Source organism: Aotus nancymaae, unplaced genomic scaffold, assembly GCF_030222135.1.
Source record: "Aotus nancymaae isolate 86718 unplaced genomic scaffold, 86718_ANA_hifiasm-v0.15.2.pri h1tg000059l, whole genome shotgun sequence".
NCBI classification, from domain to species: Eukaryota; Metazoa; Chordata; class Mammalia; order Primates; family Aotidae; genus Aotus; species Aotus nancymaae.
This window is the reverse complement of record NW_026988473.1, coordinates 62,365,268-62,389,381: the sequence shown is the minus strand read 5'-3', so window position 1 is coordinate 62,389,381 and position 24,114 is coordinate 62,365,268. Positions and strand designations below refer to the sequence as shown.

Sequence of the window (24,114 nt, the reverse complement as noted above, 5' to 3'; positions counted from 1 at the left end):
GCGGAATAAAAATGCCTTGTTGAACGTTTAAAGTGGGAGTATTAGCATCTGTATATATGAATTCAAAGAAAGCAGCAGATGACAAAATAACCAAATGTAAATTCTGGAAAACGTTCTCCTCTAGGTGTTTATTTTCTCTTTGCACCTTAATTTTTTGCATATTGAAGCGAAGAATTACTCACTGTATTTCTAATTTCTTTAATCTAAACCACTGAATATTCAATAAATGGCTGGGAAAGAAAGGCATAATTTAAAGGAGTCTTTACAAATAAGGAATTATTAAACAGACCCAACTTAAACAAGTAAAAAAGTTTTTAATGTGCTTAAATAAAGATACGTTTGGAGATAACTGCGTTGCTACCAAGGAAATTGGATAAACAGCTCTGAGTGATCTGATACACATATACACACACACACACACACACACACACACATACACACATATATGTATGTATGTATGTATGTATGTATGTATGTATCTATCTATCTATCTATCTATCTATCTATCTATCTATCTTGGCCTCTAAACCTAAGACAAGTTACCAGATAAGTGTGACTAAATAGGAAGAGGAAAAAATATATATATCTGAAGCTAAACAAATGAGAAGTATATTATGTTTATGTTTATGTTATTTCAGAGCCAGGGAAAGGAATTTGTGGGATTTTGTTTTCTTTTATTGTGGGATTAAATTTGCCTCTGCAGAGTACCAGAAAGAGACACTCTTGAATTCATTGATCCTGGGCTTCTACAGTCAGGATCTAGCTCAGGTTTCAGCTGATACGTGCTATCTGGCTTCTATGCTATGTTGATCTGTTGTCTTTGTTGCTTTTAGAAGTTCAACTGCAAAGACTTGTCTTCTGCCCCTGCCAACCCTCTATCCTTTTAAAGCAGTGCTGCTGCTTATCCACCTCACATACTTCACTTTCAAGGTTCGTTGTGTTAATTTCCTCTTGGCTGCCTGTAGAAACATAGGAATTTGAATTTTAGGAGGAGGTGGGCTTTCATGTTTGAATTCTTGCTTCTCTTAATGGTGCACATTTTTTCTCTGACAGAAATGAAGTGTCACTAAGTACTGTGTTTAAAGATAAGAGGGCAGCTTTAAGAGGTCACCTTGAAAAAACACAGTAAGAACATGTACTTATGATATTCTGTTGAGAAGTGAATGCATGCCCTATCATGTTACTTTTCCTTTCCCTCATCCATTTCCTGCTTTAAGGCTGATATTTTTTAAGGTTTGGGGCCTACTGAATACATTGTGAGAAGTTTCCTTCAAGGCATTTGTTTGTTATTAACAGACATTTGGTACCACCTGTGTTCAAGATGCTATGCTAAATGTTACAAAGATGTAGTTGAGGTTCTATCCTGTCCAGCTAGTGAGCTGGCAGATGTTGATAAAGGAAGGAGCATGCTTTTCATTCACTCTTGATGTTACTTATCCTACAAAATTCTTTGTTTGTACACTTTTTCCTCTTTGTCCTAAGAATCTGGCTGAGTTCTCAAAATTATATTTGGTCTTTATAGTTTTGGAACAATTAGTTTGTCTTTGAGGGGATAGAAGAGATTAAGGCAAGAATTATAGGTTGTGACTGTCAAAGACAAAATTATAACAAATTTAAAGGTCTTAATTGACTTTCATTTGCGATTCAAGAATCAGGCAACACTTCATTTTATAGACTGAAAAAGGCTGAGGAAAGCAGAAACAGAAAACAAGTGATTGGTTTGTTTTCAAAATAAAGTTATTTACAAAATAACTTTGTAAATAACTTTACAAAGTTATTTTTCTTGTAAAGGTTAAAGCAGAGGGGACTTCGTAATGCTGGCTAAAACTGTTCTCTTTGGTGATGTGGCTATTATTCCTCTTCTGACTTTTCAGAAGTTAATATAAAGATCTTAGTTTTGGGTTGGTGGTGATGCACAACTATATACAGTTCCATGTTTTTCAGTATGACTAGAAGTTGATGGGAAATAAGGTGGAATTGCTTTGTGTATGCATTTGAGGATACAGTGTTACCAGTTGCAAGTGGTATGGAATCAAGAGGAAAATGAGGTAGGTCAGTGAGGATTGACTTGGTCAGAAAAACCTTCAAAATGAATATGTGACCTGACTCTACTTTAGGGAGAATATTCCAGGTACGAGCAATAATGTAAGAAGAATCAGAGAATTAAAATGAGATGTAGACAATATACATTCTTCTCATCTTCACGTAGCACATACTCTAAAATCAACCACATAATTGGACATAAAACAGTCTTCAACAAATGTAAGAGAACTGAAAGCATAGCAAACACACTCTCAGACCACAGCACAATAAAAATAGAAGTCAACACAATGAAAATCACTCAATATTATACAGTACAGGGAAATTAAACAACATGCTCCTGAATAACTTTTGGGTAAATAATGAAATTAAGGCAGACCTCAAAAAGTTTTTTGAAAATAAGGAGAACAATGATACAACATACCAGAATCTCTGGGACACAGGTAAGGCAGTGTTAAGAGGGAAATTCATGGCACTAAACGCCCACATCAAAAAGTTAGAAAGGTCTCAATTTAATAACCTAATTTTACAATGGAAAGAATTAGATAAGGAAGAACAAATCAACCCCAAAGCTAGCAGAAGACGAGAAATAACAAAAATATGAGGTGAACTGAAGGAAACCAAGATGCAAAAAACCATTCAAAATATCAGCAAATCTAGGAGCTGGTTTTCTGAAAAGATTGATAAGATAGGCCACTAGCTAGACTAAGAAAAAAGAGAGAAGATCCAAACACAATTAGAAATGACAAAGGGAATGTTACTACTGACCCCACAGAAATAAACAACCTTCAGAAACTGCTACGAATACCTCTAAATTGCTGGAAACTACACCCTCCCAAGACTGAGCCAGGAAAACATTAATTCCCTGAACAGACCAATAACAAGCTCCAAAACCAAGTAAGTAAGAAATAGCCTACCAACCAAAAAAGTCCAGGACCTGAAGGATTCATAGCTGAATTCTACCAGATGTACAATGAAGAGTTGGTACCGTTCTGACTGTTACTGTTCCAAAAAACTGAGTAGGTGGGACTTCTCCCCAATTCATTCTGTGAGGCCAGCATCATCTTGGTACCAAAACCTGGCAGAAACACAGCAAAAGAAAACATCAAGCCAGTAACCTTGATGAACATTAAGGCAGAAATCCTTAACAAAATGCTTGCAAACTGAATCCAGCAGCAAATCAAAAATTTAATCCACCATGAAGTAGATTTCTTCACCAGGATGCAAGATTGCTTCAGCATACAAAAATCAATCAGTGTGATTCATCACATAAACAGAACTAAAGACAAAAACCACGTGATTATCTCAATAGATGCAGACAAGGCTTTTAAAAACTCGCAATAAACTAGATATTGAAGGGACATACCTGAAATAATAAGAGTCATCTCTGACAAACCCACAGCCGACATTATACTGAATGGGCAAAAGCTGTAAGCATTCCACTGGAAAACCAGCAGAAGTCAAGGATGCCCTCTCTCACGACTTCTCTTCAACATAGCATTGGAGGTCCTAGCCACAGCATTCAGGCAAGATAAAGAAATAAAGCGCATCTAAATAGGAAGAGAGGAAGTCAAACTATCTCTCTTTGCAGATGACATGATTCTATATCTAGAAAATGCCATAGTCTTGGCCCAAAAACTCCTTCAGCTGATAAATAACTTGAGCAAAGTTGCAGGACACAAAATCAGTGTATAAAAATTGCTAGGATTCCTATACACCAACAACAACCAAATTGAGAGCCAAAACAGAAAGTCCAATTCACAGTTGACACACGCACACACACACCCCCCCCCCCCCCCCCAGGAATACAGCTAACCAGGGAGGTGAAAGAGCTCTGCAATGAGAATTATAAAACACTGCTCAAAGAAATCAGAGAAGACACAAACAAATAGAAAAACATCCCATGCTCATGGACAGGAAGAATCAATATTATTAAAATGGCTGTACTACCCAAAGCAATTTACAGATTCAGTGCTGTTCATATCAAACTACCAACAACATTCTTCACAGGACTAGAAAAAATTATTTTAACATTTATATGGAACCAAAAAAGAGCGTGGGTAGCCAAGGCAATCCTAAGCAAAAAGAACCAAGCTGGAAGAATCATGTTACCCAACTGTACTATAAGGCTACACTCCCAAAATTGTGTGGTACTGGTTAAAAAAAAAAAAAAGGCACATAGACCAATGGAAAAGAATAAAGAGCCCAGAAATAAGTCCACATATCTGTGACAATCTGATCTTTCACAAAACTGACAAAAACAAGCAAGGAGGAAAAGACTCCCTATTCAATAAATGGTTCTGGGACAACTGTCTAGCCATATGCAGATGATTGAAGCTGGAACCCTTCCTTACACCATGTACAAAAATTAAAGCAAGATGGATTAAAGACAAATTTAAAACCCAAAACTATAAAAACTCTGGAAGACAACCTAGGCAATACCATCCTGGCAAAGATTTCATGACAAAGACATCAAAAACAATTGCAACACAAGCAAAACTTGACAAATGGGATCTAATTAAACTTAAGAGCTTCTGCACAGCCAGAGAAACTATCAACAGAATAAACAGACAACCTACAGAATGGGAGAAAATATTTGCAAACTATGTATCTGACACAGGTTTAATATCCAGCATCTATAAAGAACGTATTTAGAAGGGAAAAACAACCCCATTAAAAAGTGGGCAAATGGCCAGGTGTGGTGGCTCACACCTGTAATCCCAGCATTTTGGGACGCCAAGGCGACTGTATCACTTGAGGTCAGGAGTTCAAGACCAGCCTGGCCAACGTGGTGAAACCCTGTCGCTACTAAAAATAAAAAAATTAGCCAGGTATGGTGGCACATGCCTGTAATCCCAGCTACTTGGGAGGCAGAGGTTGCAGTGAGCTGAGATCATGCCACTGCACTCCAGCCTGGACAACAGAGCGAGACTCTATCTCAAAAAAGAAAAGGGGGCAAAGGACATGAACAGACACTTCACAAAAGAAGAAAAACTTGAAAAAAAGCTCAGTATCACTGATCATTAGAGAAATGCAAATCAAAACCACAGTTAGATACCATTTCACACTAGTCAGAATGGCAACAATTAAAAAAAATTTAAAAATAACATGCTGACTAGGTTACAGAGAAAAAGCAACCCTTTTATGCTGTTGGTAGGAGTGTAAATTAGTTCAACCATTGTGGAAAGCAGTATGGTGCTTTCTCAAAAAGCTAAAAGCAGAACTACCATTTGACCCAGCAATCCCTTTACTGGGTATATGCCCAGAGGAATATAAAGCATTTTACCATTGTGAACCCCAAAATCGACAGGTCTCAGTCAGTTTAGGAAGTTGATTTTGCCAAAGTTGAGGATGCCTGCCTGTGCCACAGCCTCAGGAGGTCCTGATGACTTGTGCCTAAGGTGGTCTGAGCACAGCTTGGTTTATACATTTTAGGGAGATATAAGACATCAATCAATATATATAAGATGAACATTGGTTTGATCCAGAAAGCGGGGACAACTCGAACAAAGGTGAGACAATTCAGGGGGCTTCCAGGTCATAGGTAGATAAGAGACAAATGGTTGCATTCTTCTTGAGTTTCTGATTAGCCTTTCTAAAGGAGGCATTCAAATATGCATTTACCTCAGTGAGCAGAGGGATGACTTTAAATAGAACAGGAGGCAGTTTGCCCAAGCAGTTCCTGGCTTGAATTTTACCTTTAGCTTAGTGATTTTGGGGCCCCAAGATTTATTTTCCTTTCACACGCTAAAGACACATGCACATGAATGTTTACTGCCACATTGTTCACAGTAAAAAAGACATGGAGTCAGCCTAAATGCCCATCAATGGCAGAGTGGATAAAGAAAATGTTGTACACATATACATAGAATATTATGCAGCCATAAAGAGGAATGAGATCATGTCTTGCGGGAATAGAGCTCATAAACTCCATTAATCAAAGACTGAGTGTGCTATGTTTTCTTTCTTTCTTTTTTTTTTAATGAAAAAAAGAGAAAGAGAAAGGGGGAGAGAGAACAGGAGTCTTGCTCTATTGCCCAGGCTGGAATGCAATCTAAAAATAGGTATTAAAAACCTCTTTTATGCCGATAATTGTGCTTAACAGAGCAGACAGGAAGGAATAAGGGAAGAAAATAACAAACAAACAGCCAACCAATATTTCATTTAAGTCTGTGAAATGCTATGCAAATGCTGAACAGTGATTTACTTCCAATTATGTGTCACTTTCAAAATAGGTGTAATGTGATACTGAGAAAAATCTATGTTCTGTGAACCTGGGGTGAAGAATTCTATAAATATACACTAAGCTTACTTGTTCCAGGTCTGAGTTCTAATCATAGATGTCCCTGTTAATTTTCTATCTCGTTGATCCGTCAAATATTAACAATGTGGTGTCAAAGTTTCCCGCTATTATTGTGCAGGAGTCCAAGTCTCTTTATAAGTCATTAAGAACTTGCCTTATGTATCTGGGTGTTCCTATATAGGGTGCGTATATATTTATGATCATTGACTCCTGTTGTTGCATTGATCCTTTTACCATTATGTGATGTCCTTCTTTGTTTCTTTTAGTCTTTGTTACTATTAAAGTCTATTTTATCAGAGACGAAAGTTACAACTCCTGTTCTTGTTTGTTTGTTTGTTTGTTTGTTTGCTCTCCATTTGATTGGTGAGTCTTCCTCCAGTCCTTTGTTTTGAGTCTTTGTGTGTCCTTGCTTAGGAGATGGATCTGGATACAGCGTACCGATGGGTTTTGACTTTTTATTCAATTTGCCTATCTGTGTCTTTGATTGGGTCATTTAATCCATTTAAATTTAGGATTAATATTGATATTTGTGAGTTTAATATTGTCATTTAATGCTAGCTGGCTATTTTGCCCATTAGTTGATATAGATTCTTCATTATGGAGATACTCTTTACCTTTTGGTAAGTTTTTGAGATGACTGATACTGGTTGTTCCTTTCTGTGTGTAATACTTCTTTCAGAAGCTCTCGTAAAGCAGGCCTGGTGGTGATGAAATCTCTGAGTGCTTGCTTGTTCGTGAAAAATTTTATTTTTCCTTCATTTATGAAGCTTGGTTTGGCTGGATATGAGATTCTGGGTTGAAAATTCTTTTCTTTGAAGATATTGAATATTGACCCCCACTCTCTTCTAGTTTGTAGGGTTTCTGCTGAGAGATCTGCTGTGAGTCTGATAGGCTTCCCTTTATGGGTAACCTGACCTTTCTCTCTAGCTGCCCTTAGAATTTTCTCCTTTATTTCAACCCTGGTGAATCTAATGATTATGTATCTTGGGGTTGCTCTACCTGAGGAATATCTTTGTGGTGGTCTCTGTATTACCTGGAGTTGAGTATTGTCCTGCCTTACTAGGTTAGGAAACTTTTCCTGAATAATATCCTGAAGAATATTTTCCAGCTTGGATTCATTCTCTTCATGACATTCAGGTACACCTATCAAACATAAATTAGGTCTTTTCACATAGTCCCATATTTCTTGGAGACTTATGCTCATTCCTTTTTACTCTTTCTTCTCTAATCTTGTCTTCTCATTTCATTTCATTAAGTTGGTCTTTGACCTCTGATATCCTTTCTTCTGCTTGATCAATTCGACTGTTAAAACCTGTGCATACTTCACGGAGTTCTCGTATTGTATTCTTCAGTTCCATTAATTCACTTATATTCCTCTCTAAATTGTCTATTCTCGTTAGGATTTCGTCAAACCTTTTTTCAAGGTTCTTAGTTTCTTTACGTTGGGCTAGAACATGTTCTTTTAACTCAGAAGTTTCTTATTATCCACCTTCTGAAGCCTAATTCTGTTAATGGAACACACTCGTTCTCCATCAGGCCTTGTTCCCCTGATGATGAGGAACTGTGATCCCCTGTAGAGGGAGAGGCATTCTGATTTTGGGTATTCTCAGCCTTTTTACGCTGGTTTCTTCCCATCATTGTAAATTTATCCACCTGTTGTCTTTGTAATTACCAACTTTCAAATTAGGTCTCTGAGTGAACGTCAAACTTGTTGATTCCCAGTGCCGGAATCTGAGCAACCCACTGCGCTGGCTAAAACAGCGGCATTAAGATTCATGGTGCTTTTCTGCCCGGGAATCTCCAGTCTGGCTTCCCTCTTGAGTCCTTTTTTCAATCAGCTGAATGGGCAACTCTGCCTTCCTGGAGCTCCAAACGTCGACCGAAAGGGGACCCAGTCCCGTTTACTCTGCACCGAGAACCGCCGTGCCGGCCACAAGAGTCGCGCTGGCGACCCATGGGGCTCCTCCACTGGGAATCTCCTGGTCCGTGAGCAACAAAAATTCTTCTGAAAGTGTGGCATCCTCTCGTTCTCTGCGCTTTCACTGGGAGCTACAATCCTGAGCTGCTAGTAATTGGCCATCTTGGATCTCTCGATTGTGCTATGTTTTCAATGTCCTGCAGCATAAATTGCTTCACAGACTGATCCAACCAAAAGTCTACTTCTTTGTGGACATAGTTTTCAAGGGCAGTGTTTAAGATCTGTTCTGACCCCAAAAGGTCTCCTGCCAGCTGTGTCTCAGTTTCTTTCCAGCATACCAGGAGATCTACAGTTTAGCCTTTATCGCCAATGAATCTTTCAATCTGCCTTTCACAGCCACCACTATTCTGGAGAGCACCCTTCAGTTTGCACTGCAACCTCTACCTCCCAAGTAGCTGGGATTACATACTTAGTTGCAATGAAGTCAGTTCCTTTGGGTAAAGATTTGGAGCTCTGTTTTATGGCCTGCTTCTCTGCCCACTCAGTGTTGGAGCCAGGCTCCAGTGCTGGCAGCAGGGACAATGGATTATTCTCACTATGAGACATCCTGATTTAGGAGCTGAATGTTCAGTGGAGCAAGAGGCAGCAGCCCTGGTTTCTTGGCTTGTCTCTCCTGGCATGGAACCCACACCCTAGGATCTGGGGCAACAGCAGTTAGGACCCTAGTGTTCTCAGCAGTACCACGCCCAAGGCGGAGCTTCCATCCCACAAGTCGGGCTGGGGCTAAAGAAGGGAGGCTCCACCTCTCAGGCATACTTCCCAGAACTTAGCCTTAGCTACAGGTAGCTGTGAGAAAGGGGAGAAATGCCTGTATGCCGCCCCTCTTGCTAGAGCCTTGTGATCTTGGCTGAAATTGGGGAGTGGAGTTTCTGTCATGCCAAGCTGTAAGGGGAAAGGAGGAAGAGGGCTCCAGTTCAAACACTACAGACTCTTCCTGTCCCCAGTGAGCTTTAGCAGATTGTTTTGAGTAGTAGTTTCTTCATTTGCTGTATACCCTTAAGGCCATTTCTAGAGACTTTAAATGGTTGGATTAAAAAAAAATTTTGTTTTTAATAACTTTAACCTGTTTCACTGAGGAATGGGTCTGAAGAGCTCCATACAACTGTCAGGTCAGGAGGGAGGAGGAAAAACAGGTTAGTCACCTCTTGGTTACTTTTTACCACCACGCTCCTCAATTTCCTCACTGGTAAAATGTGAACAACAATATTCTTATAGCTTGTAAGGATTAAGTGAGATGACATGTATGAAAACTTCATGTTGCTAATCCAAAATAGGTAAAACAGTATGCAGAAGCAGACTGATGTAAGCACTAGCATTTCTCTTTTCCACACTGTTGTGTGTTCTAGTAATAGTAACACAAAGTTACTAGACCTCAGGAATTCTGGTGCTTATAAATTGTTATGACTAAGTTATTTATGGAACACATCATTTTGGTTGTGCTGGATGGTTTCACTTTTTAATTATTCTTACCTATTTTCATTTAAACTTTTTAGGTGGTATGTGGGCTAACGCAGGTTAAACCTTTTCTCAGAACAGCTTTTTTCTAGCTAACACTAATACCTCCCTTGTTCTAACTCCTGTTATACTTGTATTCGGTTGCTATAGCCTGGTTTTATTTTTTGTTTTTGTTTTTGAGTTGCAGTTTTGTTGTCACCCAGGCTGGAGTGCAGTTGCATTGTCATGGCTCACGGCAACCTCAAACTCCTGAGCTCAAGCAATCCTTCAATCTCAGCTTCCTGTATAGCTGGGACTGCAGGCACACACACCACGGCTGGCTAATTTAATTTTTGGTAGAGACAAGGTCATTATGCTGCCCAGGCTTGTCTCGAACTCCTGGACTCAAGCGATCCTCCCATCTCAGCCTCCCAAAATGCTGGAATTGCAGGCATGAACCACCATGCCTGGCCTGCTATAGCCCGTTTTAACTTTCAATTGTTCTTCAGTGGTTTCTTGCATAACAGTTTTGGTTCCCTGTCTAGATTGTAAATTCCTTTCAGGGAAGACCTGTACCCTCCATACTACCTGGAATACTTAAATAGTTACTATTATTTTCTAAGGGCTATTTTAGCTTTGTAGAACTTCCAGCCTTAAGACTAGTCATAATTCAGCTGGGCGCAGTGGCTCAAGCCTATAATCCCAGCACTTTGGGAGGCTGAGCTGAGCAGATTGCTTGAACTCAAGAGCTTGAGACCAGCCTCGGCAACATAGTGAGATCTTGTCTCTACTAAAAATTTAAAAATTAGACAGGTGTGTTGGCATGTGCCTGTAGTTCCAGCTACTTGGGGGACTGAGACGGGAGGGTCATTTGAACCTGGGAGGTCGAGGCTGCAGTGAGCCATGACAGCGCCAGTGCACTCCAGCCTGGAGACCTATGGTGAGAAGCATGGGTGACAGAGTTAGACCCTATCTCCAAAAAAAAAAAAAAAAAAGACTAGTCATTTTCTTTCCTGTTGAGGATGTTTATTTCATTTAAGGAGGTTCAGTTTCTACATGTGAAAGATGCCTGACCCTAGAAAATACCAGTAAGATACATAAGAGACTCTCAATAAAGTTTTGCCTCTGAGCATAGGGCCCACTTTTCTATGTTCTTTGCATTTTTCATCCTGTGCTTATATTATTTTTTTAAAAAAATAATATATATACAAGGTACATAATTTAGAAGTTTAAAAAGAGCATGAAGTAAAAAGTCAGTTTCTCTTCTGTCCCTGGCTCCCAGTTACTTAGTTCTCTCTCCAGTAGGCAGTCCTTGTTATCTGTCTCTTATGTGTTCATCCAGAGGTATTCTGTGCTTATTCTACAAGGGTATCCATATCTTTTCATATAGTTATTTATTACAAAAATGATAGCTTACTATTCACAATGTTCTAACTTTTTTTTTTTTTTTTTTGAGATGGAGTCTCGCTCTGTTGCCCAGGCTGTAGTGCAGTGGCGCAATCTCGGCTAACTGCAACCTCCACTTCCCAGGTTCAAGCGATTTTCCTGCCTCAGCCTCCCCAGTAGCTGGGATTGCAGGCGTGAGCCACCACACCCAGCTAATTTTTGTATTTTTAGTAGAGACAGGGTTTTGCCATGTTGTCTGGTCTCAAACTCCTGACCTCAGGTGATCCTACCCCCTTGGCCTCCCAAAGGGCCAGGATTACAGGCATGAGCCATCACACCTGGCCTATACCTGCTTTTTTCATTTATCAGTACCTCTTACTGCTTCTGCCTCATTATTTTAAAAGTACATGCTGTTTCAGTGCATTTTATACATGTATTTTAATGTATTTAACCTATTCTTTTACTGATGGAGAATTCATTGGCTATTTTTTTTTCCTGTTACATGCTAGTATGTGCAAATTAGCATTGGGTCCTGTGTTGAGAATTTTGAATTAAAATTTGTTTTTTTAAATTAAAATGAGCTGGTTCTCAAGAAATGTACAGTTTCTGAGTTCTTTTTTCTTTTTTTCTTTTAGCTCAAGTGTTTCTCCCACCTTGGCCTCCCAAGTAGCTGGTAGCTGGTACTATGGGTGTGCACCACCACACCTGGCTAATTTTTAAGTTTTTTGTGGTGACAGGGTCTTTCTATGTTGTCCAGGCTGGTCTCTAATTTTCGGGCTAAAGTGATCCTCCTGCCACAGCCTCCCAAAAGTGCTGAGATGACAGGCATGAGCCACCATACCCAGCCAAGAAATGTACAGTGTTTATCTAGAAGGTAAAATTTACACATGAAATTGTAGACAGAATAATTAACTGTTTAATTGGCCTTTTACCTTTTTTAAGGGTAAGTATACAGAATAATTTATACAGAATTGTTACATCAAGTAGTGCTTCACTTTTTGTAAGTGCTCTAGGAGAGATTTCTGACAAGGAGAAACTAGGTACAGGAGTGATAAGAGATGTCCACAGGACAAAGCAATGTGTATGATCCTTGTTTATATTTCCATCTTTGATTTTTGTCCCAACTTTGTCATTTTCTACTTATAAAATTATCCAGATTCATACCAGGTACATTTTAGAAAGATAAGTTGGTAAGTTTGGGGCAGAGTGACCTATGGTGAGAAGTATGGAGATACAGTGAATTATTGATGTATATCACTCACCATGTGCAATAATTTATTCCTTTTTCCAATTAATATTAATTGACTACATGACGTATGCTGGAGGAAAAATGGTGAACACAAAAGTCTTTTTCCTTGTGGAATGTATATCCTTGTAGGAGAGGAGACAATAATTATAAAAGTAAAACAGATTGTATGTTAAGCATTGTGGTAGCTGTCCAAAGGTAGATCCCTAGTGCACTATGCTTCCCAGTACTCACATCTTTCTGTTGTCCTCATCCACAGTTAAAATGTGGGCTGGTTCTGTGTAACCAGTAGGACATGGTGGAAATGAAATTTTCTTGTCTTTGATTTTTTTGGAATGGCTCTGAGGGAAGCCAGCATCTGTATAAGAGGTCTAGCTACTGTGAGACCTCAAACTATTTCTGTGGGAAGGCTGCATGGTAACACAGAGATGTCTGGCTACACTTAAGCTGTTTAAGCCATCCCAGCTAAGGCATCAGACTTGTGTTTAAAGAGGCCATCTTGTACATCTAGTTGAGTCTAGCCTTCAGATGACTCCAGTCCCAGCAGCCATTTGACTGTAACCACATGAGAGATTCCATGCAAGACCACTCAGCTGAAGGCAGGCAACCCATAGAATTGTGAAAGATAGCAGTAGATTATTATTTTAAGCCACTAAATTTTGGGATGCTTTGTTACTCACCAATAGATAATCAGAACAAATGGCGATTTGTATTGCAAAGAAAAGTAAATTGGGAAAAAGGTTAGGGAGAAAGAGATTCTAGTTAAAATTGGGTGGTCAAGGAAAGCTTTACTGAGAAGATGTTAAAAAAGCATGACCGGACCAGGTGCGGTGGCTCACACCTGTAATCCCAGCGCTTTGGGAGGCCGAGGTGGGCAGATCACTTGAGGCTGGGAGTTCGAGACCAGCCTGGCCAACATGACACGCTGTCTCTACTAAAAATACAAAAATTAGCTGGCCATGGTGGTGCACACCTGTAATCCCAGCTACTTGGGAGGCTGAGGCACAAGAATTGTTTGAACCTGGGAGGCAGAAGTTGCAGTGAGCCGAGATTACGCCCCTACACTGCAGTCTGGGTGACAGAGCAAGACTCTGTCTCAAAAAAGAAAAGAAAAAGCATGACGGACATATGGGAGTAGGTAATGTTGATACTTGGGAAAGAACATTTCAGTCAGAAGGAACAGCAAGTACAAAGGCTCTGTGGCTGGAGCAGCCTGAGGTTTTCAAGAAACAATCAGGAAGGCAGGTATGGATGGAATATAGAAAAGGGGAAGATGAGTGGGAACTGAGGTTAGGTTTTCAAGAAACAATCATGAAGGCAGGTATGAATGGAGCATGCAAAAGAGGAAGATAAGTGGAAACTGAGGTTAGACATAGGGGTTGGCAGTAGATGTAAATTATATATGGCAGTAATGTTCATCTTTATGAGGTGTAATGCTTTTGTAAAAAAAACAAATATATCAATAACTTTATTTCCCAAATATAGATAATATGTATAATGAAATATGGATAATATAAACTTTTTGTACACTTAATTTGAAAAATATAGTGCTTCCAACATAATACACAAAAGAAAAGTAATTAGTGTATTTTATTATGTAAATACTGTGCTCTAGAAGAATATAAGTAGCCTTTATATGGAGATAAAAAGAACTACTGACTTTAACAGCTGTAAATTAGGACTTACACAGGTGTGTTATATTGGTGACTCACATATCATGAACAGTTTGCTATTCATGATGAGAATTTGTGAACTGGTTACTCATTCTTGATAGAGTTCCACATCTAAGTATTAACTTTCCCTTGATTTACATGGAAGATGCATTCTGGAAAATTCAGAACATATTAAAATAATACAATTTACCTAATTCACTAACATGAATGTTCCATGGTATATTTGAAACTTAGGGTAGTACCCACTAAATTTCAGTAGCTTTCCCCAGTTAGGACAACCAGAAGCAATCCCTATAGGAACCTCAGGTAAAGGACTTCTTAGGCCATTATAAGAATGTTGGCTGTGAGTCTTTGGAGAGTTCTAAGCAAAAGAGTAACAAATCACTTATACTTCATTGAGATCATTCTGGCTGCTATATGGAGATTCAGTTGGGGAGAGGTACAGAAGAAGAGAAACCAGTTAAAAGTCTAATGCTGGCTGGGTGCAGTGGCTCACACCTGTAATCCCAGCACTTTGGGAGGCTGAGGTGGGCGGGTCACGAGGTCAGGAGATCCAAGACCATCCGGGCCAACATGGTGAAACCTCGTCTACTAAAAATACAAAAAAAATCAGCTGTGCGTGGCGGCGCATGCCTGTAGTCCCAGCTACTTGGGAGGCTGAGGCAGGAGAATTGCTTGAACCCAGGAAGCAGAGATTCCAGTGAGCTGAGATCACACCACTGCACTACAGCCTGGGCAACAGTGCAAGACTCCGTCCCAAAAGAAAAAAAAAGTCTAATGCTGTATTTTAGGCGAGCAGATAGTGATTTACACAGGAGTTGAAGTTGTAGATCCTGAAATGTGGTTGGATTCTGGATATATTTGGAAAGTATTTTATACATCTTGGATCTTAGTACCAGGGTCCATTTTTTTTGTTTTTATTGTATCTATTCCTGCTGTGTATTTTCCCAGAAGTAGTTATGTTGAATAGTTCACCTCTGCTAGACTTTTGAACTTCTAATATGGAGAGAATTATTTTTTTCTACAAATAGTTATTTCCATTGCTAATTAAAAGTAGAAAAGTAGAGTTTCCTCTTTAAAAAAAAAAAAACATGAACTTTCATGTTGCTAGTCTGGACATTGGAATTCAATTAAGTAATCATAAGTGAAAAGAAAATGTCAGCTTCATAAACACTGAAAGCTTTCCGTTTATACTCTTTAGGGCCAATACCATCTAATTATTTGGGGAAATTAGCTTTTGTTGGAAATTAAACATTTATTTTATGCATGCCATCTTTGAAGGAAGCATTCCATGGCATTGTTAACTTCAACAGACACTTTGATCTCAAAAAATGATGTGAATCTCTTTGGATAATTTTTGGCTAGCATCAAAATCATGACTTTTATATCAATATACCTTATAATGGCTTATTCTTTTGGTTTTTTTGAGACAGAGTCTTGCTCTGTTGCTCAGGCTAGAGTGTGGTGGCGCCATCTTGGCTCACTGCAACCTCTGTCTCCTGGGTTTAAGCAGTTCTTGCGCCTCAGCCTCCTGAGTAGCTGGGATTACAGGCACCCACCACCGCGCCTGGCTGACTTACTCTTCATTACCACAGCCAGAGGTGAAGGACAGCCAAGCCCTTCTGTTTCACTTATCAGTAACTTACTTTCCTCCTTGCACCAACTGCAAGAAAGCATATTTTGGGAGTTTTTTGTTTTGAGACAAGGTCTCGCTCTGTCGCCCTGTTTCGAGTGCAGTGACGCAATCATAGCTCTCTGCAGCCTTGACTTAAAGTAGTCTCAGGGTCTCACAGTGTTACTCAGGCTGATCTTGAACTCCTGGTCTCAAGCAATCCTCCCGCCTCCACCCCACAAAGTACTGGGATTTATACGTATTTATTGAGTACCTGCTGTGTTTAGTGGTAGTCAAGTCCTTTGTGTAGATAAGTGATTTCGAGACTTAACTCTGGAGCATAGGTTTCCCTTCTCACAGAAGGGGCTGAAAAATGGAATGAGGAGATAGTTAATGGACTAGGAGCATATCTTATCATATTCATCTTTAAAAAATGTTTGGTACATTTTTTTCACTGACCCCTTCACATTTAGAAATAAGTTTTTTTTTTTTTTTTGCAGTTTTACATTGTGTTTCTCTCCTGAAAAAGAAAAATAAGGCAAACATTATATATTCACTTTCTGTTTTGCAACCTTACCCTCTAATATTAAAGACTCCAAGCTTCTTTTCTTGATTCTTTCTCTCTTTCTCAGACTGCTCAGCAGGAAAGCAGACTGTTTACAAACAGTCTGAGTTAATAACTTCCTTTCCTGCTGATCAAATAGTTGCTAAAATGAAACCTTTCTCAGGGCTGAGTGGGTGTTCTAGTTAGTGGGTGTTCTGGAATGTAAATGAACCCTTATTTTAAGAAAGATTATTTTTATACTAGCAGTTCTGTGTACACCAAGATACACATTTGTAGCAAGTAGAAAGTATGGAAACATAAACTGGACTTATTGGAAATTGTTAGATCAGTGAAAGACCTACATATATAGCTTGTAAACAGGAAAGTCCTGGAACTAGCATAAGCGGCAAAGTAGAATGCAGTTTATTGAGCCTGTTTCCCTTGGGTTTAGTTTTTACGAATGAGATACAGTCTGATGGCATGCAGAACAATTTCTACAGCAATGATGGCGACTGCATTTGAGATACAGCTTGATAGGGTTCATAAAACTACCAGCCCACAAATTTTTGACTGTATGACAGATTTAGTTCCTATGATTGATTGGTTGGTTGGTTGATTGATTTTAGAATTAGAATCTTACTCTCACCTAGGCTGGAGTGCAGTGGTATGATTATAATTCGACCTCAAACCCCTGGACTCAGTGATCCCCCTGCTTCAGCTTCCCACGTAGCTGTGATTATTGGAACCGTCTACCACACCTTGCTTATTTATTTTATATGGTCAGAATTTCATACTTGGGAGAGACTTAATATTAAAAGCATTTTAATCCAAAGCTTTATTTCAACACTACAGGATAAAAAAGTAGGAGAGCTGGGCATAGTGATATGTGTCTGTAGTTCCATTGACAGGCAGAGGTGAGAGGATCACTTGAGCCCAGGAGTTCAAGACTAGCCTGGGCAACATAGCAAGACCTTATCTCCAAAAAAAAAAAAAGAACAGAAAAAATAAGAATGACTTATTGGAAAGATGATTGTACTAGAAGCTGAGAAACTTGGATTCTACAACTCATCTTACCAAAAAGTAGTTGTATATAACATTTATCCTAACATTTGACACTTAACGCTTATAAGCTTTAGCATCTTTTACAAGAAGGAATTTGAATTAAAGTGTTTTGTTTTGTTTTGAGATGGAGTTTCGCTCTTGTCACCCAGGCTGGAGTACAGTGGCACGATCTCAGCTCAGTGCAACCTCTGCCTCCTAGGTTCAAGTGATTCTCCTGGCTCAGCCTCCCAAGTAGCTAGGACTACAGGTACGTGCCACCATGCCCAGCTAATTTTTGTATTTTTAGTAGAAACGGGGTGTCACCATGTTGACCAGGCTGGTCTTGAACTCCTGACCTCAGGTGATCCGCCCTTCTCAGCCTCCCAAAGTGCTGGGATTTCAGGCATGAGCTAGCTGAAATAAGTTTTATCTAACTTAAATTTTTTTGTCCTTTACTATCTGTATCATAAAAGGCATAGCCTCCCTTTAATCCCTTAATAGGGATCAAAAAAGAAAACAGGATTTTCAGTGGTTATGTGGAGCTTACAGATAGTGGGCACTCTTCCTTTGCTTCATGATCTACAAAGGAAATTGCAGATTGAGGTAAATGGGACAATAGCATGCCATTATGATTTTAAACCTTTTAGATTTCTGTATCATGCTTCATCTTTATGTTTTCTCTTCCCAACTTTTTGTCTCTGGGATTATTAGTAAATAGAACTGGGTGAAATGTGGGGGTGTGGTAACAAAGTAGAAAATGGAAAAAGTAAAATGAAATAAAAATAGATTGGGTGCTTCAACGACTGTGGAGGTCAAATAAGTTTTCCATTGTTGATTATATTCCTTTCCACTGTTCAGCTAACTGCTGTTTACTCTCCCTCCTTGCTATATATTTTACATGGAGACAGAGTCAGACTTGTGTGGGCTTTTCTGTTTAATTCTCCTGAGATTGTGAAACTGCTCAGCTAAATTTGTTCTGCTGTGAGAACAAATAACTGGAGGGCAATTCAAAATATTTGTTTAATATTTTCTTGGAAATCCTCAAAGAAACAGGGAGGATTTTAGATCCTTGTGATATGAAATTCACTGGGATACACACATTAAAAAAAATTTGTTTTGATAGCTCTTGGTTTCCCCTTTCTTGGCTCTGCTATTTACTTCCAATGGCAAAATAACCTAGCAAAAACTTTTTGTTGTACATAATAGAGAAAGGCTAGGTTAAGTTGTATTGCACTAACATAAGTTTTATATGATCAGAGAAAGGTTATATGATCAGAAGCTAGAGTGACCTGCCTTCTGGTCCCCTAAGATATAACACCCCCTTCCCACCCACTGTTCTCTCTATTGGCTGTTCCTTGTTCCTGGAGTATTTTTCCCAGTTTATAGTATAGCAAACACATTCTCATCTTTCAGGTGTCCGCTTGCTTTTTACTGCTTAAGAGTCTTCCCCACCCTCAGTACCCAACTCACTTATCTCAGCTTGTAATTATCTTGTTCCTTTATTACTTTACATGTTCATTTTGTTTTTTCCCCATTAGAATGTGAGCTCTTTGAGAGCTTATGTTCTCTTATTTATTGCTCTCTCTCCACAGTCTAGCACAGTGTTTAGATGAATGAATGAGGTGTATATACAGACTTATTATGGAAATGCAGAGAAGGGTCATTTTTACTAGCCTAGGCATGGAGTGGGGGTCAGAGAATGGCTATTAGTAGTAAGAAGGCCTCATGGATTTGAGGAGAATGTACTGTGCTGTGGTCCTAAACTGCTGTGAGGTGAATGACAGGTGGTGTGACATAAATGGACCAGGTAGCCAAGACTACTGCTGAATGACTGGTAGCACATAGGCCAGGCGTGGTGGCTCACACCTGTAATTCCAGCACTTTGGAAGGCCAAGGTGGGAGGATCACCTGAGGTTGGGAGTTTGAGACCAGCCTGACCAGCATGGAGAAACTCCGTTTCTCTACTAAAAATACAAAATTTGCCAGGTGTGGTGGCGCATGCCTGTAATCCCAGCTGCTCAGGAGGCTGAGGCAAGAGAACCACTTGATCCCAGGAGGCATGGAGGTTGCCGTGAGCCGAGATCATGCCATTCATTGCACTCCAGCCTGGGCAACAAGAGCAAAACTCCATCTCAGAAACAACAAAAAAAAGATTGGTAGCATACAAAACATGGATACCCTAGACAAAGGAATGATTCATGTCCAGGGCAGGATGGAGTGGGACAACCTGAGATTTCATCATGCTACTCAATTAGTGCAGTTTAAAACTCATGAATTCTGGCCAGGCGTGGTGACTCATGCCTGTAATCCAAGCACTTTGGGAGGCCAAGGTCGGTGGATCACAAGGTCAGGAGTTTGAGACCAGCCTGACCAATATGGTGAAACCCTGTCTGTACTAAAAATACAAAAATTTGCCAGGCGTGGTGGCACTCGCCTGTAACCCCAACTACTCAGGAGGCTGAGGCAGGAGAATCACTTGAACCTGGGACGCAGAGGTTACAGTGAGCCGAGATCAGGCCACTGCACTCCAGCCTGGGTGACAGAGGGAGACTCCATCTCAAAACAAAAACAAAAAAACCAAATTTAAGAATTCTTTATTTCTGGAATTTTCCATTTAATATTTCCAGACTACAGTTGACTATACGCGACTGCATGAAAAGTAAAACTGTGGATAGGGGGAGACTATTGTGCCTACTTAAGGAATGTTTTGAATAATGTGATAATTAAGTCAGACTTCTTCCTCTGTATGTATGTATGTATGCATGTATGTATTTGTGCATATACGTATTAGGGACAAGATCTTACTTTGTCGCCAAGGCTGCAGTACAGTCATGTAATCACAGCTTGCTGCTGCCTTGAACTTTTGTGCTCAATCAGTCCTCCTACCTCAGCCTCTCTAATAGCTGGGACTACAAGCACATGCCACCATGCACGGCTAATTTTTAAATTGTATTTTTAGACATGGAGCTCTCACTGTGTTGCCCAGGACTGGTCTCAAACTGCTGGACTCAATCACTTATCCCACCTTGGCCTCCCAAAGTGCTGGGATTACAGGTGTGAGCCACCATACCTGGCCCCTCAAATTATTGGTTTTATCATCTAATTCTGAAACTTCTAAACACATTTTCAAACTGCTAAAATTCTGTTTCTGAGTCTCAGCAATAAAGAAGCCAGAGTAAAGATCAAGTTGTACCCTACCTGAATACAAGCAATGTCCTCAGTTTTCTGGTACTACCTGTACTCTGTCTGAGGACTTTATCTCCCTCTTTGTCACATTTGCTGAGATTTATAGAAATGAATCCAGGCACTCATTCATTCATTCGTATCCACATGCACATTTTTGTATATCATGATTCAGCACACACAGGCGCTCTGTCTGCCTCTGTCTCCGTATATGGTCATGTGTCACTTGATGGAAATGCATTCTGAGAAATGCATCCTTAGTTGATTTCATCATTGTGCAACCATCATAGAGTGTTCCACAAACCTAGCTGGAATAGCCTACCACTTGGGCCGTGTGGTATAGTCTCTTGTTCCTAAGGTACAAACCTATTCAGCATATTACTGTACTGAATACTGTAGGCAACTGAAATAAAATGGTATTTGTATATCTAAACATACCTAACATAGAAATGGTACAATAAAAATATAGTATAAAAGATTTTTTTTTTTTAATGGTACACGTATATAGGGCACTTACCATGGATGGACATTGCAAGACTGGAAGCTGCTCTGGGTGAGTCAGTAAGTGAGTGATGAGTGAATAGGAAGGCTATACTGTAGACTTTACAGACATATGTACTTGGGCCACACTAAATTTATTTTTAAAAATTTCTTCAATAGTAGATTAATTAATAATAGATTATTTTAGTGTACTCTATTTTACTTTTTAAACTTAATCTTTAAAAATATTTTGATTCTTTCATAATAACAGATTAAAGCACACAGTGAGTGTACAAAAAATGCTTTCTTTCCTTATTCTATAAGCTTTTTTCTATTAGAGATTTATTTTTACTGTTTACACTTTGTTAAAACTAAGTCACAAAAATATGTTAGCCTAGGCATACACAAGGGTAGCATCATCAGTATCACTATCTTCTACCTCTGTATCTTGTCCCACTGGAAGATCTTCGGGGCAGAAACACACATGGTCTCTTACGATGACAATGCCTTCTAGAATGCCTCCTGAAAGATTCGCCTGAGCCTGTTTTACAATTAACTTTTTTTTTTTAGTAAGTGGAAGGAGTACACTCTAAAGTAATGATAAAAAGTATAGTATGATAAATACGTAAATCAGTAACATAGTTGTTTATTGTCATTATATAACTGGGTTTGTTTACACTAGCATCACCACAAATACGTGAGTAATGCCTTGCTCTGTGACATCACTAGGAAATAGGTATTTTTCAGCTCCATTATAATCTTATGGGATGCATCATATCTACAGTTCATTGTTGAAGAAAATGTCAGTATGTAGTACATGACTGTATTTTATCTTTATTATTCATTATATAGAGTACTGTGGCTGCTCTGTGAATATAATTATTGTATGTATTTCTTTAAGGGAAAATGAGTTCTAAGATGCAAAATAACCAACTTAAAAATGAACTTTCTGGATCTTTGAATATTTCTGCAATATCTTAAAACATAAACTAAAAGGAAAAATTAAAATCCGTGTTGCATTATCAGAACACCATAATGACAAAAATAAATAAGTATGAAACAAGGAATGAAATAAAGTATTCTTGCTGCTTTATGTTCGGAAATATTTTTCACAATGAATAAGAATTCTGATTCTGAGATTTTATCAATGTGCAGTGCTTTAAAAAATGTTTTTATATTCTTTTATATTATACTATTTCTCTCAAAGTATTTGAAAGAAAAATATTGAAGATGGGATCAAAATAGATGAATTTATGTACCATTATTCCAAGAATTGGAAGTGACGACTTGGGTGCTGGAAAGAATAGAAATTACCATAACATTATGCAGAGATTCCTTGGTGGAGGGAGGGGGGACACCCATATAGTCACATCACATTATCTGCCACAATGTACAGAAAAATTCTGCAGTTTATTTCTGGTTGATACAATTATATGGCTATCCAGTTGACCTAGTTCTACTTAATAAAAATTTCAGCTTTGCCTCACTGATTTGAGATAATACTTTTATATGTGAAAGTCTGTTGAGACTTTCAGTTATATCCCACACATTTGTCTACCACTGAGGTACTATAATTTAGAGGCTTATGTTTTAATGTTTGGTTGTTCAAACATTTCTTTTATTGCTGTATTCCTTGGGATTAACATGAATGGAGATTTTTTTCCATGCTCTTTCTATTGAGAAATTTGTGTCCTGTCTCAATTTTAGGTATCTCCCATATTTCTACCTCCTATTTCACTTCATTTTTCAATTGAACAAATACTTACATCTGTAACTCTATTCCCAGGTAATAGGCTAAATGCAGGATCCAATAATAGAGACAGTGTCCTTGAGGAGCCTCAATATTTCTTAATTTCATGGGTTAACACTGTGAAACAAAAAATATTTAATTTGAATCTTTGATTTTAAGAGTTCTGAGAATTTGTGAATATATCTGTAGGAGGTTGCACTGACAAAGTTTAATTTATTCATTCACTCATTATCAGTCAGTCTGTCAACAGCCTGAAGAAACTTACAGAACTTTCCCCATGTTTTTTACTTTTTGAGGTATACCAACATTGCAAGAAATTCTGGCTTACAGATTCCTAAAAAAATGTCACTGCTACTCAGTGTAATGACTGAGGGTAGGAGCATATGAACCATGTGATCCATAGAAAATGATGCACAAAGCATACTAAAAAGCCAGTCAGTACCACTAGAGTAGCCTAAATCCAGAACACTGACAACACCAAATGCTAGCAAGCATGTGGAGTGGCAGGAACTCTCATTTATTGCTGATGAGATTAACAGCCACTTTGCAGTACAGTTTAGCAGTTTCTTGCAAAACTAGATATGCTCCAACCCAGAACCAGCAATTCTGCTCCTTGGTATATACCCCAAGGAGTTGAAAAATTATATCCACACAAAAACCTGCATGTGGATGTTTTTAAAGCAGCTTTATTTATAATTGTCAAAACTTGGAAGCAACCAAGATGCCCTTTAGTAGGTAGATGGGGAAATAAACTGTATCTGTTACATCCAGACAATAAAATATTTTTCAGCACTGAAAAGAAATGAGCTATCAAGCTATGATAAGACCTGGAAAAACTTTAAATGCATATTACCGAGTTAAGGAGACCAATCTGAAAAGGCTACATGTTGTATGATTTAAACTACAGAAAAGACAAAGCTATGGAGAAAGTAAAAAGATCAGTGGTTGCCAGCGGTTGGGGGAAAGAGAGGGATGACTAGGTGGAACACATATTTTTAGGGCAGTGAAACTATTCTGTATGATACTGTAGTGGCAGATACATGTCAGTATATATTTGTCCAAATCCTGTGGGACTGTTATATGTCAGAAGTGATATGATCTGACACTCCTGGGAGACCTTAGTTGCCTAAGATGCTTTTCAACTGGGAGGAACAGTTCCCTTTGTCTGTGGGACTTACCTTGTGCTCATAAAGTCTTTTATAAATTTTGATCACGCAAAAGAGAATTTTAAATGTGCCAAATAGAATGGAGCTTTAGATCTGGCCAGTTTAAGAAAATTTGCCTAAGCTGTAGACATTCACTTCCTCTTTTCAAAGAGAAACTGCTTTCTCCATGATAAAATTTCAAATGAGAGAAAAGGTTACAAACTCTAGTAAGACAAGCAAAATCTTAACCTCAGAGAAAAGTGAAAAAATCACAAATATAAATAATAGAATAAGAGAAA

General features: G+C 38.8%; 1 protein-coding gene across 5 annotated transcripts in view; it reads left to right on the top strand.

Moving 5' to 3' along the window:
• NARS2 (asparaginyl-tRNA synthetase 2, mitochondrial) overlaps window positions 1-24,114 on the top strand; it is a 146,429-nt gene that overhangs the window by 24,713 nt on the left and 97,602 nt on the right. The window lies entirely within an intron of this gene.